The sequence below is a fragment of the Camelus dromedarius genome, chromosome 2 (genome assembly GCF_036321535.1).
Source record: "Camelus dromedarius isolate mCamDro1 chromosome 2, mCamDro1.pat, whole genome shotgun sequence".
Lineage (NCBI taxonomy): Eukaryota > Metazoa > Chordata > Mammalia > Artiodactyla > Camelidae > Camelus > Camelus dromedarius.
In genome coordinates this window covers 6,398,870-6,420,767 of record NC_087437.1, presented here as the reverse complement: position 1 = coordinate 6,420,767, position 21,898 = coordinate 6,398,870, and the positions used below count along the sequence as shown (strand labels likewise).

The following is a 21,898-nucleotide window of genomic DNA, read 5'->3' as shown; positions in this document are numbered from 1 at the left end:
TTATAGGACAGCTCTATAGTTCAGTAGTAATGAACTGTGTCAGCTTTTGTTTATCTGGAAATGTCCTCATTTCTCCCTTACTTTGAAGGACAGTTTTGCCAGATACGGAATTCTTGGTTGACAGTTGTATTAGGCTAGGTTCTCCAGAGAAACAGAAGCAACACGGCACGTGCATGTGTATGTGTGGTGTAGTTCCATCTGAGTCTGAAGGCCTGAGAACCAGGAGAACCAATTGTGTAAATTACGGTTCTAAAAGCTGGCAAGCTTGAGATCTAAGAAGAGCCATTATTTCAATTTGAGTCCAAAGGCAGGAAAAGGTTGAAGTCGCAGCTCAAGGCAGTCATGCAGGAGAAGTTCTTTCTTACTTGGCCTTTTTGCTCTATTAGGTCTTCACTTGACTGGGTGAGCCTACCCACATTTGTGGAGGGAATTTGTTTTTCACTCAGTCAACCAATTCATATGTTAACCTTAGCCAGAAACACCTGAAATAATGTTTGAGCAATTGTCTGGGTGTCCTGGATGAAACATTACAAGGCTTTTTTTTTTTCTTTTTCTTTTTCTTTTTTTTTCCAGTGCTTTAACATTTCATCTGACTGCCTTCTGGCCTCCTTGGTTTCTGATGAGAAATCAGCTTTTTATCTTATTGAGGGTTCGCTGTACATGACAAGTCATTTCTCTCATGCTACTTCCCAGCTTCTCTCTTTGTCTTTGGGTTTCAGCAGTTTGATTCTAGTGGGTCCCTGAGTTTATCCTACCTAGAATTTATGGAGCTTCTTGAATTTGTAGGTTCATAGAATTCATCTAATTTGGGGAGACTTTTGACCTTTTCGAATACTTTTCTTCTGTCTTCTCTTGGGACTCCCATAATGTCTACATTTGTCAGCTTGATGGTGTCTTACTAGGTCCCTTAGGCTCTGTTTAATTTCATTCTTTTTCTCTCTGCCTCTCAGACTCAGTAATTTCAAATGTTTTTTATCTTTAAGTTCATTGATTTTTATTCTGCCTTTTGATACTGCTTTTCAGCCACTCAAGTCATTTTTTTTCATTTCAGTTATTGTGCTTTTCAGTTTCAGAATTTCTGCTTGGTTCCATTTTATAATTTCTATCTCTTTACTGATACTAATTTTATTGATACTTTTTTTTTTCTTTTTCATGTTTCATGTTTTCCTTAAGCTTTTTGAGCATACTGAAGACTGTTGCCTACTAAGTATGATTTCTGGACTTCCTCAGGGACATTACTATCAATTTATAATTATTTTCCTTTGAATGGGACATACTTTCTTGCTTCTTCCTATGCCTTGTGATTTTTTTGTTGACAATTACTCATGAATATTATAATGTGATAACTCTGTAAATCACATCCTTTCCCTTCCTCACAGTTTGATTTTTTTTTTTTTTGATTGTTGAAGGCTATAATTGTCTGTTTGTTTAGTGATTATCCCAAACCATTTTTGCAAAGACTTTATTCCTTGTCATGTGTGGTCAGTAAATTTTCTGTTTCTTGGCCTGTGTTTTCAGCTGCTGTTTTGACCGAGATTGCCACGAGTGTCAGGAGCTAAAACAAAAAATCCTAAACGAATAGAAGGATGCCTTTCCGGGTCTTTGTAGATTGGCTGTTGCTGGGGCACTCCTTCAACAAACACTTAGCCAGGCTTGCACTGAGCTTGGTGATCAATCCAAGGTGAAAGCTTAGAATTCTCTCAGGTCTTTTCTGAGCATATGTGTTGCTGTGGGCATGCACGCTGTCTTCTAAATTCCCTTCTACAGTCCTAATTTATCAAAGAAGTTCTCTCCAGCTTTTGCTCCTGGACCTAGGTGATCTTTTACATGTTTAGACTGTAATCTTTTATTCCAGGTTTCTTTAGTTGTTAGTTCTGCTTGTCATGTTTTCAAATGATGGCTACTTTCTCGCCTGAGTTTTGAGTTAGGTGAAAAAGAGGTGACTACCTTGCATCAGTCCTTCCGGTGATGCCCAGACAGATTAGAGCAGATGGATGCGTTAATTTGTGAAGAAGGTCTGTTCTGCTGTCTTGGGAACCAGGGTCTCATGCGGCAAATGCAGGTTAGGGCTGCCACTGTGTCACAGGAGGGATGGGGCTAGGGCATGATAAAGCAGCACAGAGCTTTCCTACGGTTTTGAAGTTGTCTTTTTCTTGATTCAGTGTTTGCTGGGCTTTTGTAAACCTTTGACTCTTTTCCATAGTTCAAACAAAGTTGGGTTCTGACAGTTACTACTTGTTTTTTTGATGTTTGTATTGGATGAGAGAATTTGGAGCTCCCATTTTTTTCCATTTTGCTGACTTTTGATTGTGTTTTTGATTTACAATTCCCTGATGGCTAATGACATTGAACATTTTTTCATGTGTTTGTTGACCATTTGTTTATCTTCTTCCAAGATTTGTTTATTCCAATCCTTTGGCCACTTTTTAATTGGGTTGTCTTTCTAGTATTGAATTGTAAGAGTTCTTTATACATTCTGGATACAAGCTCTTATCATATATATGATTTAGAACCATTTTCTCCCATGCTGTTGGTTGTCTTTTCATTTTGTTGAAGTGTTGAGTTGTCCTTTGAAGCACAAAAGTTTTAAATTTTGGCATGTCCAATTGATCTATCTTTTCTTTTGTTACTTACGCTTTTGGTGTCATAGTTATGAACTACCTATATTTAAGGGACAGGCAGAGAAAAATGAAGGAGTAAGAAAACTGAGAGGTCAGAAAGGAACCAGAAGAATATTTTTGTCAGAAAAATCAAGAGAAAGGTTTAAGTCATGGGTAGTTAATTGCATCATCTGCTGCAAAGACAGTTTAACGAAGAAGAAGAGCTCTGGGAGAAGCATATAAGAAACGGCTTTCTGCACCAGTAACAGGGTGGCGTATCTAGCCATTGATAAGCTGGTATCGGCTATTGGGAGGACCACTGGGTACTTTGTGTACATGGTTCACTTCTGAATGCTGATTGCAGGAGTCAGGAGCTGTGGTGGGGAATTATGATTAGGTTTCTCAGAGCTGCACTCCATCATACTTGGCACTGTTTTCCCTTGGTGGTGGTTGTAAATGTTTTCTATGATACCTGTTCAGGCTAGGCCCCTCTTATCTGAGAAGTGATACCTCTGCTTAAAGAGTGGTCCTCTCCAGCTGTGTTTCTAAGTGGGAACTTTATATTCCCAATACATAGCTATTGGGACCATGGAGAGACCTCTGGGCTGAGTAGTTTTTCAGTAATTTGGAATTGTTGGACGACAGAAATGCAGGTTGAATTCTTCTGGGCTTGTCTATAGAAAGATGTATAAAATGGGGGCTGGGACAGCCATGGTCAGCTTGTGGTCGTAGAGAACAGCAGCAGAGGGGACTGGTGTGTGGGGAGCTAAATGAAGCCCACCGCCAGGGACACACTGACTCTCACCTTGAGAGATGGTATGAGCCCAGAGAGGTAGAATAGCTTTACTTCTTGACAGCTTTGTAGTTTCTGATTTCTAGCCACCAATTATAATTTCCTCAGTTTATTTCTTTTTAATGTTAAGTTTTCACTTGGGGCTAAGTAACTTTGTATAGCTGTCTGTTGTTGGCACCCAGAGGACCTTGTCTAAGATAGTGGCACATTGGTATGAAAATGTCCACTGAGAAAAGAGAAGGGAGGAAGGAGACAGTTTCTGTGAGATGCTTATGTAATCTTAACGTGTGATGCTGGGCAGTGACAGAATGGTGATGATTACTTTTAATGTGGATTTGAGTGCTTACCTGTGATTCACATTCAATTAAACATGTATCTATTCCTTGATACTGGCTGTCTAATTTAAGTAACTTGTCTGCAAATAATAAAGTAAAAATAATACAGCATTATCTGTTAAAGATTGACCATCCACATAACCTGTGACACAGTTGTTCTTCTAGTTATGCTATAAAAGCCCTTGGTTGTGTGCACCAGGAGATGGGTTCAAGAAAGTTTTGTAGTAGCATAATTTGTAACAATAAAACCCTGGAAATACTCAAATATACGCTGGTAGAAGAAAGGATGAATGAGTTGTGGTATAGTCATACACTGAAGTGTTGTATTGTCTTAGAAACAATATTTAGTGAAATATGATTGGTCTTTTTTTTTCCTTCACCGAAAAATAAACAAAATGTAATACTATTTTTAATGAGAGACTTCAAAAGGAGTTAAAAACTAAACAACGTATTGTTGAATTATAGATAAATATAGGGTAAAATGTTAAGAAAAAGTAAGGATATGATTAAGAAAAAATTTAGGATAGTGATTTCCTTTGTAGGACATGGGACAGAAGGTTGGGATTCGGGAGGAACACACCAGGAACTTAAAGATATTGGTAATACTTCTCAGGTTCAGAGATGAGTTTATCATATTCATTTTGTTACTGTGCTTTATAATATATATTACATGGATTCTTTTACACATATCAAATACTTCATTATACAAAGTTAAGAACTTTTATAAATTTGGTATAAAAATACTTTTATTTTTACATAAAAGTAAAATTCATAAGAAAAAACCCAGCATTTCTAAAACTAAAATAATCATATCTTTTAAAATACATCGTTCTCTCCAGACTTCTCTTTATTTGCCTCCTACTACCTTCTCAGGCCCCAAGTCTTAAGGTTGCTTTTGACTTCTTTATCCTCAGATTAATTTAATAATGCTAAGTGCTAAGTGATACAGTAATAAACATAGCTTACAGTAATTATTTTCTGAACAGATAACTGAGTGAAGCAGTCTTTACCGTATCTTTTCCTCTCTTACATCATCAAGTCATTCAACAGGTTCTTTCCATTGTTATCACTTATATCTAGGTTAATCTGTGTTTTCTGCTTATAGGGTCTCCAGCTGGATTTCAGGCCCTTAGATGCCTGTGTTGTCTCCCAACTGGTTTTCCTGTCTGTAGTCTTCTCTCGACTTAGTTTATTCTTCTTACTGATACAGGATTAATCTTCTTAAAACACGGATTTGATCATTTTACACAGTTCCTCAGAAACCTTTAATGATAAAGTGTTTAGGTAAATATTCTTTAGGTTGGGCACCAGGCCTCTCCAGTTAGATTTTAACCAAGGGCCCGTACTCATTGCTGTGTTTGCAGTTGGTTGGGGGTGTAGGTGGGGGACAGATGCATCTCTTACTGGCTGCTTAGCTCTGGGGCTTGGGGATGCAGGTGGGAAGGTAGCCTGCCTGGATGTTCTTATTCTTCATGCTTTTGGTAGTTTTCAGATTCCCTCCAGCTTCAGCTGTCACAGCTTTTTGTATTTGGACCACTCTCAGAGAAACTCTTATATTTTATAGCAATTATACTAGATTCTTCTCCTCCTCCTCTTAACTTCAGTTAAGATTATTTTGAAACTAACACAACACTGTAAATCAGCTGTACTTCTATAAAAAAAGATTATTTTGTCTTCTAGTTTTCTGGTATTAGTTTCTGGTCTACCTTCTGGTTTTCTAGGCTGGTAATGCTTGGAATCACTAACAGTGGAGTCATTGTCATTATAGTGTGCCACTGTTTTGACAAGATTCTCTGGATACCAGTAATAGAAACCTATATGAGGTTGCATAGCCCAAAGGAGAATTTATATTAAAAAGCAGCAAAGGATGGAGTAAAGACCTAAATCCATAAAGCTCCTGGAAGAAAACATAGGCAGTAAGCTCCTTGACATCAATCTTGGCAATGATTTTTTTGGATTTCACACCAAAAGCAAAGGCAACAAAAGCAAAAATAAACAAGAGGGACTGTATCAAACTAAAAAGCTTCTGCACAGCGAAGGAAACCATCAACAAAATGAAAAGGCAACCTACTGAATGGGAGAAAATACTTGCAAATTATATATCTGATAAGGGGTTAATATCCAAAATATGTAAAGTTGTATCAATTTACAACTTAATAGGAAAAAAAAACCCAATTAAAAAATGGGCAGAGGATCTGAATTCAATAGATTCTTTTATAGGAAGGGAGTTTGATAATAAATAATTCCATTATGACTGTCCAGTTGTATATCTCAAGCCTACTTTTATATTTGGAGACCATCAACTTAGAAGTGCAAGAGTGATGAACCCTCCGTAAGGAGTGACATCAGTTACAGTATTTCAAGTGAATTATTTAAAACTCTTTGTATGATCTTGAAAGTTTGGAGAGATGTGGACTAAGGATCGTAATTTTGAAACTTCTAGGAAAAATAAGCTTTATAACATCAGAATTAACTCATTATACTAATAATATGCATCAGTGTCAAGAAAAAAATTGCTTAGCAGAAAATGGCAAAGTAAAATAAACAGAAGGGAATATAATGTAGGTCACTTCCCCCATTTAAGCTTTGGGTTTATATTATAATTCCTTAGAAGTGGCGTATGTCTACCACTTGCTCTTGAAGTTAACTATGGCAGTCTCCTTTTGGAAAGTTAATGATTTATTTTATTAGAAAAATTTAAATCATCATACATTATCAAGTTTTGACAAGGATATTTGGAAACCAGAGGTATTATATGCTGATGGGAATATAAATTGATACAGCTATTTGGAGAACAGTTGGGCAGTATCCAGTAAAATGGAAAATGTACATATAACCCAGAAGTTTACTTTCCTACAGACCTTAGAGCGGTGGTGCTCAACCAGTGCAGTTTAATGTCCCAGGGACATTTGGCAGTGCCTGGAGACATTTTTGGTTCTCCTATCTGGGGAGATTATTGGCATCTAGTGGGCAGAGATCACGGATGCTCCAAAGGTCCTATAATTCACAGGACAGACTCTCACAATAAAGAATTATCCAGTCCAAAATGTCAGTAGTGCTCAGGTTGAGAAATCTTGCTTTAGAGGACAGAGTTTACATGTTTTTGTTTGTGAACCTAGAGACTTGTGCAATGGTTGTCATTAACGTATTGTAATAGTGCAAAGTTAGAAACAACCCAAATGTCCATCAGTGGAGGAATGGATAAATAAAATGTGGTAGGCGTATGTGAGGCAAATGTGCTGCAGTGCTTTACAAAAGTTAAGTATTTATATCAGTAGATCTCAAAAATGATGTTGAATGAAAAACAGGAAGTACTTTCAGTGTGATACCATTATGAAAATTGAAAAAATACACGAAAACAACTCTTATTTAAGTATGTAAATAAAAATGTGGAAAATGAATTAGGAGGCTACTTGCCAATCTCATGATAGTAGCTGCTAATGAGGTGGGAAGAGGTTAATGGTGGTGAACAGTGGACTTTATCTCTTGCTGTTCTTTTACAAATAAACATAAAGTGAAGCAACTGTGGTTTTTATATTTATGTGAATTTGAATGCATAATGTGAATGCCATTTGTTAATAAATTCTAGTTGGTAGGAATTTGGGTATTTGTAATATTACTGTTTTTTTTTTCTGAGATTTCTCAAAAACTCATCCATGAGTTCAATTTACAGCTTTATCTGCATTCAGATTTCATAGTACTTAGTGAAGCATGCACTTTCCTTTTTAAATTCTTCCTGTCTAAGAAGTTAACTTGGCTTCTTCTGGAGAGAAGTGTAACTGTTTTTATGTATTCATTGTTTATTTAGTTTATTTATATAGTTGTGGAGAAGATACATTGACTGCTATTAAACATGAAACTCGTACTTAATTCATAAAAGTTAAAGGCATCATAAAGAACTCCCAACAACTGTTTTGTTTTGTTTTACCTGATTTTTTTGTGTATTAAAATATATAGAAATAATTGGGCCTTGAGCAGGAACATGGAATATTTCTCCTATTTAGACATTTTGTTTCATTGATTTTTTTTTGTTGTTGTTATTGTAAAAGTACTTGATTATAGTAGTTTTTTTCAGTAACTATCCAGGAAATTAATTTTAGGTGTCTAAGTGATTCTAGGAATTTTGCCCATAAAGTGTACTTTAAGATCTTAATATTTTCTGAGTAAGTTATACTCAGAAAGAAATAAAAAGTGAAAGTTTTTATAAATGTTATTAAAGAGAGGAAATAGATTGAATATTATAGCCAGTATATTCTTTTCAGAACACAAGGATCAATTTTCATATGTTATAAAGTAATTGGTAGTAAAATGAAGTGGAAATAGTGTGTGGCCTGTCATTTTTTTCACGAAGGGATGTAAAAGTAAGTGTCTCAAATACTAAGTGTCTCAAATACAATGTAATTAAAAGTTATAACTATTCATGATATCTTTGAATTTAAATTATGTCAAATTAAATAACTTAGATTAGAATTGCATTTATAATTATACAGAAGTTTATGATTTTTAGACAAAAGCTTTTACCAAAAATTATTCCGAGGTTTAGAAAACCCACTAATTTAAATTCAAAAACTTAAAATAACCCTTAGTTAATGATTTTTATTTACCTTTGTTAGAAAGACTTAAATCCAAAAAATAACTTCTATCTCTTTAAATGTAAATGTCAATCCAAAGAAAAGGTGACTGAAAATTAATGACTTTATTTAAAAATTAAAGTTCTTAAAATTTTAGATTAGATCTAATTTTTCATTAAAGGATTTTATACAAATTATAAGAATGGCTTAATTATAAAATTCATAAAGATAATTTAAATTCAGAATATTTAATTTAAGATAATTTAAGCTCAAATGTATAATTATGAAGTTATGGCTTCCAACTATATAGATTTGAAATAAGTCATATAACCTTTTTAGATTATTTTTCATAATTAGGTGAGAACAAGGTGAGAACAAGGCACGAACTATCTCCTTTTGATTTGCTTGCTAATATTTGCAATTTATTACTAAGTTAATCCTTAATTGCTGAAAAAGAGTTGTCTGTCACGTGATTACCCATTATTTTTCTGTAATACAATATGTAATAAATTTTACAGATGCATATTCAAGAATAAATGTGGGTTAAAAAGTTTTTTTTAATTACATAGATTTCAGGTGTACAGCATTATAACTCGACATCTGTATACACTACAGAGTGATCACCACCATAAGTCTTAATTACCATCCACCACCATCTAGTTGACTCCCTTCACTTTCACTCACTCCAACCCCTTCCCTCCTGGTAACCACTTATCTTTTCTCTGTATCTATAACTTTGTTTTTGATTTGTTTGTTTGCTTTTTTTTTTTTTTATATTCCATATATGAGTGAAATCATATGGTATTTGTCTTTTTCCGTCTAACTTACTTCACTCAGCACAGTACTCTTAAGGTCCATCTGTGTTGTCACAAATGGCAGATTTCATTCTATTTTATGACTAATATTCCTCTGTGTGTGTGTGTGTGTGTGTGTGTGCGCGTGTATCACATCTTTATACGTTCATCTATTGATGGACATTTAAGTTGTTTTCATATCTTGGCTGTTGTCAGTAATGCTTCAGTGAACCCAGGGGTGCATATATCTTTTTGATTTAGTGTTTTCTTCTTCAGATAAATACCCAGAAGTGGAATATCTGAGTCATATGGTAGTTCTAGTCTTAAGTTTTGGAGGAAACTCCATATTCTCCGTAGTAGCTGCACCAATTTACAGTCACACCAACAGTGTATGAGGGTTTTCTTTCCTTCATATGCTCTCCAACATTTGTTATATTTTTCTTTTTGATAGTAGCCTTTCTAACAGGTATGAAGTGATAGTTCATTGTGTTTTTGATTTGCATTTCCCTAATAATCAGTGATGTTGAACATCTTTTCATGTACCTGTTGGCCATCTGTATGTCTTTAGAAAAATGTTTCAGATCCTCTGCCCATTTTTAAATTGGGTTGTTTTTGTTGTTGTTGTATGAGTTCTTTAATATTTTAGATATCTTCTTATCAGAAACACGGTTTGGAAGTATCTCCCCATTCAGTAGATTGCCTTTTCATTTTGATGATGATTTCCTTCACTGTGCAGAAGCTTTTTATTTTTAGTTTGATGTAGTCCAAAAAGTTCTAAAAGAACAACTTACTAATGGTGTGTGTGCATATGTAAAGGTAGAGTTGATTGCTTAGTGGATTCATTGTTTATGGAAAAGAACAGCTGATTAAACCTAGAAACTTATTAGAATTAGCTTTTCTCCAAGTATGAAATATGTGCTCATCCAACAAAGGCATGAGGTTCTGGTTTGAGCAGAAGGGTAAGATCTCTTGACTGGATTCTTTTTTTAAGCTCTGGATTCATGAAGAAGTATAATAAACATAGTGCGTTCTTTTCATGTTGAACTTTAGTGTGATTTTATGTAATGCAAAAGAATTAACACAGTTATTTAAAAACAATAGTCAGTGCCAAAGAAAATTAATAGATATTGCTGGCAATTTCGAGTTCTGTTCCCAGACCCCTATATATAGATACGAGTTCATTGTCAGTTGGTACTTGTTGGGGTGTTTTTTGGTGAGAAAGTCTGTGATTCTCTGACTTTGGATGTAACCTTCAGATATCAGTGGTTTCAGTCATTAGGGCTTCCCTGCAGAAGCTCAAGTCCTCTTGATGGATACAGAAGTAAATTTCTAGCCTTTATTTCCCCCCAGTTTTAGCCATTTGCAGATGTTTATGATAATGAATTTGGCTGCGTGGCTTGTTTTTATGGATGAAATAAAAAAAAAATCTTCGCAGCATGCCTTAAAAATACATTGTTAAAGTGCATTCATTTTTAGTGTTATCTTAAAAATTTGCTTACTTGTTCACCTTTGTGTTTTAAGTAGGGATCAGGAAGTACCAGTGAAAAACTTACAACTATGGGAACATTTTCTGTACTTGAATGTATGGACATATGTAGGCATATTTTTAAAGCCTGCCTTTCTCTCCACAAAGAAGACTTGAACCAACTGAGAATACAAACAAATATGATTATCGATAACTTGAAGTAAAAACTCAAAAGGCACTGTGGGTTATTTCATTTTTCTTCTTCTTTATATCAGAATGGATTGGTGGTTAGTTAAACTTGGTGTGAGCTGTCAAAAATTTAAATTATAAGGTTAAATATTCTCATAGCCTGATGTTTGTGTCTGGCTGAAATAATGCATTAAAAAAATAAACTTCACTGTAAATTTCCAGTCTGAATCACCAAGTTAAAATATCTTGTGCCTTTTATTTGCTCAGGGATTAACTTTGAATCAGTATAGCTGTGGAATAGTTTGGGGAAGAAATTCTCTTATTTAAAGACCTTGTTCCTGTTAAGTCTGGATGACAGTTTTTACCTTGCTCAGCCTTTACTTACTTTTTACCTGGCGGAAGTTTTAATCACTCAGCCCAGGTTTTTTGTTTTTGTTTTTGTTTTTGTTTTTGTTTTTGTTTTTTGGTCTATTTTAAATTCTTTTTTCATAGCCTTACAGTTAGCACTTTATGAATCTTATTCAGATTCAATAAACAATTAGATTAAATAACTTGCTAAATTATTTGAATTTGGTGTCACTGAATCAAATAGGTTAACATATTTCGTTTAGTTTATTTACTCTGCATGCCTAATGATTGTCCTTTCAATTTCATATGATGGGGTATGATGCTGAGAAGCAGACAGTGATTAGATTTTGGAAATCTTTTTTTCTCTTTATATTGTTACATTCAGTTTATGTATTTCTTTCTTGTATATTTTTGATGCTGCTCGCCATCTATTTTCACTTTCTAAGCTTTTGGCCAGTATTATATCTGTCCTATAAAACCAAGATCCCATAAGGATATTGTGATGCTTTAATTAGATGTGTGTCAAATATTTGAAAAGTGACCAAACATTTATACAGATAATAGTTTTGATTCTTTCTCAGGAGGAGTGATGCCATAACTTCTGTTTTGCCAAGTAGGTTTAAATCTTCATTTGATGCCTGCTAGATGTCTGAGCAGATTCTTTTAAGTGACCTGAACTTAGAATAAAAGAATCTGTCATGATGAAAGGATTTACTAGGTAAAGTACGCTGAAATATTATGTAGCTCACCTCACATAGAAAAGAGCAGTTAACAGAATTGAAATCCTGTTCATTTCAATATAATTGAACACATATCAGCCTTCGCTAATGTAAGATTGTGATTTTTTTGTTTGTTTCATAAAGTTACTCGTTAAAATAGCTAATAAACTAAACAATTTGGGCAGTATTGACAGTGTTTCCATTGAGAGAGGAAACCAGTAGCTCTTGAAAATTTGTGTCTTATAAGTTTCTTTACTAAGTTCACTTGCCTCTGTTTTGTTTGTTTAGAGTACATCCAGCTTGAATTCTTAGATTTTTTAAAAGGTGATAGAAAATGCTGGTCTGGAATTGTGTTGCAGTGATTGTGGTGAACGAGGCCCCTACACCGATGAGGAGTGACCCACTGTTTACCTGTATCTTTACTGTCTGGTTTTTCTTGCATCTTGGGTTGGCCATGTGCATCTTCAGTTAGTATGGAAAATTTTCAACCATCATCTATTCTAATATTATCTATACTGTTTTCTTTTACATTCTTTTTTAATCTTGATCTATTTGTGTTTTAGATTGCTGCTACTCAAAGTGTGGTCCTCAGATCAGTGCTGGTCTGCAGCCTGATTTTATTGGTCTGTAATGAGTCAAGACAAATTCAGAGTAAACATTTAGAAGCTTTTAATAGCAACTTGATATTATCATGACATCTAAACACATGATTTTTTAAAAGAAATTCAGTTTTATTGTATTTTATAAAAGTTTTTGTCTCCAGTAGATTGGCACTTTCAAAAGTAGTCCTTGATCACAGATAGTTTAGGAAGTATTTTGTTAGACCTTCTCATTCTACTCTTTGCATCTCTTAACTGCTCTTACATGTTTTGTTTTCTTTGTTTTTCTGACCTGCATTTTAGATCGATTATAAAAGTTGTTCTTTCCACTTACTAATTCTTTTTCTGTTTGTATTGACTCTGTTTCACTTTTCCACCAAATTAAAATTTTTACCTGTTTTTTTATTTCTTGAGGTTTCATTTAATTCACACATATATATTTTAAGCCTTTCTGTTACTCAAAACATCCTTATTGTATAATCTTTCCAATAATTGAAATATCTGTAGGCTAATTCTGCGGTCTCTGGTTTGTGTTGGCCCTCATTCATTGTGTCTCGTATCCTTGTGTGTTTTGTGATTTTTAAAATTTGAATAGAGGTTTTTGGAAAGTTGTTGGATGCTTTGAGGCCTGGATTGAAGTTATTTTCTTTCTCTGAGAATTTACATATACTTCCTGCAGGTGACTGATGGTACTAACCATTTAAGAGCACTTTAAATACATCTTCACATGAGATTTACTGGATTATACAAGTAGTGTGAATTTAGTCTGAGAACTTTTGGGAAGGTTCCACTTTGTGGTAACAGTATCAAGAGAGTCAATAACACATTCTCTAAATGACAAAAGTTAAGAGGGGGAACACAGATTAGAGGTTGCCCGGGGTTAGGAATGGGGGTGCTGGGGGTGGGTGTGACTATAAAGAGGCAGCAGGAGGCAGACTTTGTGGTGCTTTTTTGCTGTTAACATGAGGGGATAGCCCTTTGGCATGAAAGCTTTGTGTAGGCATTTGTTTTTGATAGACTTTTAAAAGTTTATCTCCTGAGCCTTGTGTAGCCATTAAAATGTAAGTTCAATTTCAACAGTTTTAGGCACATACTCTCAGGATGAAAGCTGGTTTTCTGGGTTTGCTTATTCTACTTTCGCTTTGTTTATAGCTTATGTGGACGCTGTACTTTCTTGCTAGCTGAGCAGTTCATTAAAACAGATTTTCCCACGAGCTTTAAACAGTTGTGTCTAACAGTATCAAGGTATCTAGTCTGCCACACTGCTGGAAACCAGCGCCCCACTATCTACAGTTTAGCCTTATGAAGTATGTTGCTATTTTTGCTTCTGCTCTCTTGTATTTTTGTTGCTATAATAACTATTTTCTTTATTTCTTTGGTCTATCAGACTTCTTGTACAGACCATCGCAATCTATACCCAGTTACGTTTTCTAATCTTGTTTCCCACCCTCCTTCACTAGTGATAGTGTGGTTTATTAAAGACGTCGTGTATTTTAGCTACCATTCTTTTACTCAGGTCACTCCATCCTGTTTAAGTGCTGTCTCTTCTTTTGACTCCAACTGCTCCTTTTAGCACTGTTGACATTTTGGGCTGAATAATTCAGTTTTGGGGGGGGGCTGTCTTGTGCATCATAGAATGTTAGCAGAATCCCTGGCATCTACCCATGAGGTGTAAATAGTACTTCCCGTTTCTGAGAATTACAAGTGTTTCCAGGTGTTGCCAAATGATATGTGCGGGGCAATGTCTCCCATGGTTGAGAACCACTGTACTAGGACTGTATGAACCTGGTCTCAGCTGAAGAGCCTTCTCTGATTATCCCTGCCTGTGGCTTTCACCTTCTGGATTTTCTGTAGTACTTATTATCTGGATTGTATTCTTGTCCCTTATTACATTTGGTTGTAAATTTCTTTCTTTTATCTCCCTGCCATGTCTCTCTCTCTCTCTCTCTCTCCATCGCTCTCTCCCTCTCTGTCTCTCTCTCTCTCTGTGTCTCTGTATGTCTGTATATGTCTGTATGTGTCTTATTTCCCCAAGTTCTAGAGAGTGAGGACCATGTGTTTTACTTTTTTGTTTGCTTGCTATTTGGTCAACCCCATACACTTGTTAGTAGTTTTAAATATATCATTTTCTTGTTTTTTTTTTCTCATTTTTTCATTTTTATATGGTAGTAATGTGGGTTTAGGAAATTGAGTCACTCTAGATAATGTGGAGAACTTTGAGACGACTACTGGTAATGATGAGACTTGCAGATGATAGAATGTTGATGTGAAAATAGTATGTATACTTGGTAATAGCTGGAAAATTCAAAACAATGCGAGATGGCTACAAAGAGATAAGAAAGATGTAATTTCTGGTAGATGGAGCCATTATATAAGTAACCAGGAAAATGTGCAGTAGAGTAGAATTTAAAAAATAGTCTGAGAAATACAGGAAATGGAAGGATTTGTAGAAGCATGAAGTACAAGTGATTAGTTCTACAGAATGAGATGAGCAAAGTAATCAATATGTCGGGGTAAATTGTTAGGAATGATGGATGTAGCATCTGGTTAGGAGTGACTTGTGTAAACCTGACAAATGTGATATGTGAGTGTTAGTAAGTTGCAAACAAGTTGGGCATAGGGAGGTTAGCTGTTACTACCAACTCAAGAGAAACAGATGTATTTTGCCCCAGCTGGGAAAGATATAGCTGTTACAGATTTCCCCTACTTTTTTTTTTTTTTTTATTAGCAGCAAATTCCAAGTAACAAAGAATTAAAGCTTGAATCTAACTACCTTTATAATGTGCATTTCCTCATGTAGGACAAAATCTTCATGAAAAATAATCATAAGCATGATATGTGTCATTGTAGAAAAATTAGAGGCAATGAAAAGTAGGGGGAAAATGAAAGTTCCCAAAGCCTGAACCACTATTATCATTTAGCTTAATTCTGTTCTCTTGATTTTTATATGGTATCAGTCTGTCTCTCTCTTGATAATAGATTTAAAATGTGCCTCTTTGTATATATAAATGCATACTGTTCGTATATATCTGTATGTGTTTGTAACTGACTGTACTTCAGTAAAAAAAAGTGAAAAAATTAGCTCCTATTTAAAAAATAAAGTAAAATAGGGATTATTTTATATGAAATATTTTATAGCCTGTTCTTTTTCATTTAATATTATGAACATTTCTCCACATCAGTAAAATTCTTCAAAGTGGTATTTAGTGTTTACGTAGCATTCTATTTTTAGATTATCCCCAAATTCATTTAACCATTTACCTGTTGTTAAACATTTATTCTTTCATACACGCGCACACACACACACATACATACAATTTGAAGTGAATTAGTCTAATGAAAAATTTTGAGTCCATCTGCCATTTTCTTTGAAGAGTTGTTACCTCCACTCTGGTCTGATTCTTATAATTTGCCCTGCAAAATTCTCCCTGGCTTCCATTGTGAAGAGAACCCCAATTTAATAGGTGGGCATTTTTTACCAAATTTGGAGACTGTATATTGTATCCTCTCAAGTGGTTAGGTGTGGCCAAAGGACTAGGTTATGGTTTAGAAGCTGTGGGCTGAAATAGGAGAGTTACAGGAGAGAGCGGGCTGGGCACCCCCCCCCCCCCACCTTCCTTCTTTCTGCTGCTTGTGCTGCAGATGTGCTCGCTGGAGTTCCCACAGTCTTCTTGGCGTGTGAAGCGACTTCTAATAGAAACAGTATGTGGTAGAGCAGAAAGACAGAAGGAACATGGATCCCTGATATCTGGAGCTGACACATCAGCCTTTGTCTACTAGACATTTGCGTGGAAGAAATTCTCTCCCTTTTTTTTTTTCTTAACTCATTATATTATTATTACTAAAGGTGTTTTTTTTGGCTTGGGAAGGATATGACCTAATCCTGGCTGATAAAGGATACCACTGTTTAATGCTCTGTGTAGGAATGTGACAGTTCACATATAAAGAAACATGCTTTGTGTCGTGGTAGATTCTAGATCTATGTTGAAAACCAAAATCTATTTTGAGACTAGAGAGAGATTAATTGGGATTGAAAGGAAAGTACTTGATACATAAATTTCTGGAGCTCTTTGATAATTATATTGCTGAATATCATTTTCAAATGATTTTAATAGTTATCACCCATTATTTCAGAAAATATTTGATAGCTTTTAGGCAAAAAAACCCGACTAACTATTGAGGATTGTAAATTGTAGCATATCATAATAATCTCAAGCCCTATGAATTTGTAATATTATTAGATATCTTGACTAATCATGTAGACAAGATCAGCTCATAAATATGACTTTTAATACTCTCTTTAACTATTGGAAGAATTTTGATAAATGTCAGCTTTCTTGTTTTTAACCTAAAATTAGGCAGGCTGCCATTTTTGTATATTTTTACATTTGCAAGATTCTTCAAGTATTGTTGTTGTTTTTGGAGGGGGGTGGTGGGGGAGGTAATTAGGTTTATTTATTTATTTTTAGAGGAAGTACTGGGGCTTGAATCCAGGACCTTCTACATGCTAAGCATGCACTCTATCACTTGAGCTATACCCTCTCCCGCCTTGGAATTCGGTAAATGAAATTAAAAATTTTTTTATAACTGTAGACTTACTTTTTTTTAAGGCAGTGATTGTAAGAGTTATTCATAACTTTAATGAAATAAGTGATGGATATACATTTAAAAGGCTAATAGACTATTTTTTCAGAAGTTTTAGGATTATAGAAAAATTGAGCAGAAAGTACAGAGTTTCTTTGTACCCATTCTCCAAGGTCAGGGTATACACATTTTTATCCAGGGTATTCCACTGCATATAATGTTATATATATTAAAAAAAGACTATATCCATGAACCAAGGAAGTATTATTTTATGATAGGGAAACCACACACCACTAAAAGTCATTTTTCTCTCACCCAGGGTCTCCCCTCAGCACTGTTAACATTTTAAGCTGGATAATTCTTCCTAGTGGGGAACTAACTGTCCTGTGCGTTGTAGGATGTTTAGCACCATCCTTGAGCTCTAACCACTAGATTCCGATAATACTCTCCAGGTGTGATAACCAAAAAATGTCTCCAGGCATTGTCAAATGTCCCTTGGGAGGCACATTACCGCAGGCTGAAAACTTGCTCTCGCCTATTTGCACAGTTTAGGATTTGCTGTATTTTTAAGGGTAGGCTCCAATTTAAGGAGTCTGTAGTTCAGTGAACTTTCTCGTAGAAGTTGTGTAGACAAAGTTAGAATCTTCCCTGGCACTTGGGGACCTTAGGCAGTATGCTTAGTCTTACTGAGCCTCATTTTCCTTGACTGTGAAATAGGTTAAATATTATCTAACTTGCTTTGAGAATTCATTGAGATAAATTATAAAAAAAAACTTGGATTAATTTTAGTCTCCTTCATGTGTGCTATATTGTTTGAATTTATTCCCTTAGAGGTGTCAAAAATTCATTACTGAGTTCTTATTTCTGTGGGAAAAGGCTATCACAGTTTGAGATCTACTGATTATGGATTCACGTGTACTATACTGTGAGTGGATAAAACCTTTAAACAAATGTTAAATGAAGACTGGTTTATGGGGTCAGTTGTGTTTGGACTCTTTGTGGTGCTCTACTTAGGTTGTCACTACATTCAAATTGTAACAGGTAAGTGATCTTTTGTGTTCTTTCAAGGACTTTGAGCTCCTCAAATTGATGATAGTGTTAGATGTCAGCCAATCACTTTGTCCTTTGAAGTTTTTGTCTTCATTTCTGAAATCCCACCAATTGTAACAGCTTGTGTGTCAGCTCTGATAGAGGAATCTGGCCTCTCTCAGCTTGTCCTTAGTCCTTTGAAGACTTCTAAAAACTTGCCATAGGTTACAACTGATAATGTCTACTTCCCACTGCTCCCTTGTAGAATTATAAAGCATTGTTCATTAGTGAGTGAAATGCCACCTGTAATAATTAAGGCTATTCTTATTGTTCTACCCTTGCAGAAAATTTCCAAAGACTTGGTGAAGATAGGAAAACTATCAGAAAGGCTGTAGCGCTATTGTACTGTAAGTATTGCTTTGAAAAAGAACTGTAAATTAAGAATATTTTAAGTATCCAGTTGTTTGGGGGAAAATATGTTAGGCAAAGATATTATATGTAAAATATAGAGGAGGATATATTATAATCATATTAATAATTTATAAGAAGTAATCCTATGCAGTCTTTTAAAAATTGAGAATGTGTTCCTATGTATTGAGATGAGGATTTTACCAGTAGCATTGAAAAATATTTCTAATTCTAACAAGGATTGATCTAGTTTATGTACGTTTGCTTATTTAAAACTATCAGAATCCAGAAAATCATTGTAGTTTTCTAGGTTTGTGATTTGTTTGGGTGACTTATTGTTTAGGTTATTTTGCAGAATTATTTATTTGCTGATTTATTTATGTATTTCATTATTTATTTATTTGATTATTTAGTAAATTATTTATCTGATGAATTATTAATACATCTTCATGACATGCTTTAAATTATTTATAACTTAATTTTGAGTTTATTGCTTTTAGATGCTGCATTGTTACTGACTAGTTTTGATTTTTTTCTTTGTGGTTCTTTAAAATTAAAGTATTAGCTTTAAGGCAAAAGTATATTCATTGCATTCATTGCATTCATTGCAATGCCCAGGGTTTTTTTTCTAAGTAATTTATGGTGGTGATAAAATTTCAGTTATGCTTTTTAGCTCTAAATTTACCTGTTTAGGGTTACTGGTGATAGCATATTTGTGTGTTGTGTGCATACTCATTGTAGAGTCACTTACAAATTAATGATATAGTCTATAGTCTGTAAACTGAGACTGAACATGTAAACCTCAGTCCCCATTATCCTTGCTGTCTCTAAAGGGCAGGTCTGTATTTCTTACTTGCTTTATAAAAGATAATGGAGTCTTAGTTATTGTGTTTTAGTGGCAAAGCTATTTTACTACTGGTATATTTTTAGGAAAGTTCAGAGAAATGAAGGCCAGCTTAGCATTGGATCCTTGAGATATAAACTTGAGCGATGTAACCTTTTTTTTTTTTTTTAAATCCCCGTTATATGTATATTTGGGAAACAACATGATGTTTTTGTAGATTTGTATATTAGTCTTAATGACATATTTCTCTTATATCTCCTTTGAAAGTTTTATACCACTTTGAAAAACTAAAAATGGACAAGGATCTTTATAAATGCAGTCTCTAGTTTCTCCGACTTTAGCTAGTAATTCTCCATGTAAAGTTTCTATTTTAACCAAATCAGGTATTTCTTCTTTGTTCTGACTGTGTTTCATGAGACAGCACAAGTTATTAGTGCCTTCTTTTTGATTGGGCTTGGGTAAAAGGGTATCATATGCACAACTTGCTTTTCTCCTGTGTTTGCTTGCAGTGAACTATTGTGTACTTTACAGTTCTAACATTTCAGAGAGAAGCAGCACTGTACATTTCAAGTCAGGATGCTATTGAAATATAGTGAAAATGACCTCTGTAGACAGGTTTCACTAAAGAATTGTAAATTATGCATATGTAAACCGAAATTTCTTACTTTGAAATACAGAATATATGAATGTTTAACTGGAATATTGCTTGCCTTAAAGGAAGTGGTCTCATTTGATTTATATACATGGATTTAAAAATGTGCGTATTGTACGTATCTGTGACTTTTCTATTCTGGAGGGGAACAATCACAGGTACTGTTAGATATGGAATTTTATTTTAAAGTGTGCTTCAGGATGTGAGTGTGGACTTTATTTTGAAGAAAAAAGCTGCCTTCTCCAGTGTTGAATATGATCTACTATACTGGTTGTGTAATATGCCCAGCGCACACTGTTGATGCGGTTAGTGGAGTACTCCTATGTCTTCCAAGTGATCTTTCATTGGAAGATACACATTTGTGCACACACACATGCACATGTATGTGAAATTTTCTCCTGAATAATTTTTTAGGACTGTTTTTGAAAACGGACACTAGTGGAGAGTGCCACAACAATAGCTAGCATTTCCTGAGCACTTACTATGTGCAAGCACAGTACTCCCATCTTTTACACGGATTATTTGTTACTCGTCACAGTGAGATAAGAACACTTATTATCGTCATAAAATGAATGAGGAAACAGAGACTTAGAGATGCTCATTGCCACAAGCTGGCAGTAAGTGATGGCGCTGGGATTAGGACTCATTTAGTGTGGTCCTCAAGGATCCTTCTTAGTCCATTACCGTTTTGTCTGTGTGGTTGGTATAATGTAGTTTTTAACCTGAGTTGTTTTTGTTTGTTGTTAGAGACTGAATTCATTTATATCTCTGATAGGTTTAACTTGCTAAGTATATTCACTTTGTGTTACATTTGGTCTTTTTTAAGCAGTAGGCAGTATTTGAGCTTCTTGAATTTTCTAATTTTTAAAAATTTTTTTATTTTTTAAATTGAAGTCTGGTTGATTTACAATGTTTTATTAGTTTCTGGTGTACAGCATAGTGATTCGGTTATATATATATATATGTACACACACATGTTCTTTTTCATTATAAATCATTATAAGCTATTGAATATAGTTCCCTGTGCTATACAGTAGGACCTTGTTGTTTATCTATTTTATCTATAGTAGTGTGTATCTGCTGATCCCAGACTCCCAATTTATCCTTCCCCCTCCTCACCCTTTCCCCTTTGGTAGCCATAAGTTTGTTTTCTATGTCTGTGAGTCTCAACTTTGTAAATAAATTCATTTGTTTGGATAGAGAAGTTGTGGTATATATGTGTATACACACACACACACACACACACACACACACACACACACACACAGTGGAATACTGCTCAGCCATAAAGAATGAAATAATGCCATTTGTAGCCACATGGATGGACCTAGAGATTATCATACTGAGTGAAGTTAAGTCAGACAAAGAAAGACAAATATATGGTATCACTTATATGTGGAATCTAAAAAATGACATAGTTGAATTTTCTGATTTGATTCTTCTTATAATCCTGTAGAGTGGATCCAAATTAAATACTGAAGAGGAATTTGTGCCTCAGGGAGAGTGAATATTTGCCTGGTGGATGTCTTAGACTCAGAGCACTTCTTTTGACTCTCAAGGCCAAGGCCATTTCCAGGGCTTTGTTGGGGAGGTGTTGGAAGATGTTGGGATGAGTGCCATAAGTGACTGCATCTGGTGAATGGCAGGGTACTTGTGAATCACTTAGTTTTAAGTTGGAATTTTGAAGTAAATAATGTTATATCATAAAATTCTCAAAACCCACGGTTTAGGTAATATGAAATACTGTAATTGCTAGGATGACCACATAATTTATCCTCCAATTCAGGACAGTTTTGAGAATGAAAGGGTGTCAGTAAGTGTCAGGACAATAGGTGTCTGCTGGAACCATCCTGAGCAAATTGGGATCTGTAATCATTCTCGTAATACCTCGAATTCCTGTTGTATCATTCCTAATAGTGTATATAATGTGTATTTAAGAGGAATCTTAATTCGCATACAGTATCTTTT

General features: G+C 34.8%; 1 protein-coding gene across 7 annotated transcripts in view; it reads left to right on the top strand.

Annotated features, from left to right (window-relative positions):
• Positions 1-21,898, top strand: part of TBC1D5 (TBC1 domain family member 5) — a 498,316-nt gene that overhangs the window by 29,596 nt on the left and 446,822 nt on the right. For all 7 annotated transcript variants that reach the window (XM_064490964.1, XM_064490965.1, XM_031470042.2 and 4 more), the window contains one exon: positions 18,371-18,433. The gene's annotated coding sequence lies outside the window, so the exon portion shown is untranslated. The remainder of the gene's footprint in view (positions 1-18,370; positions 18,434-21,898) is intronic.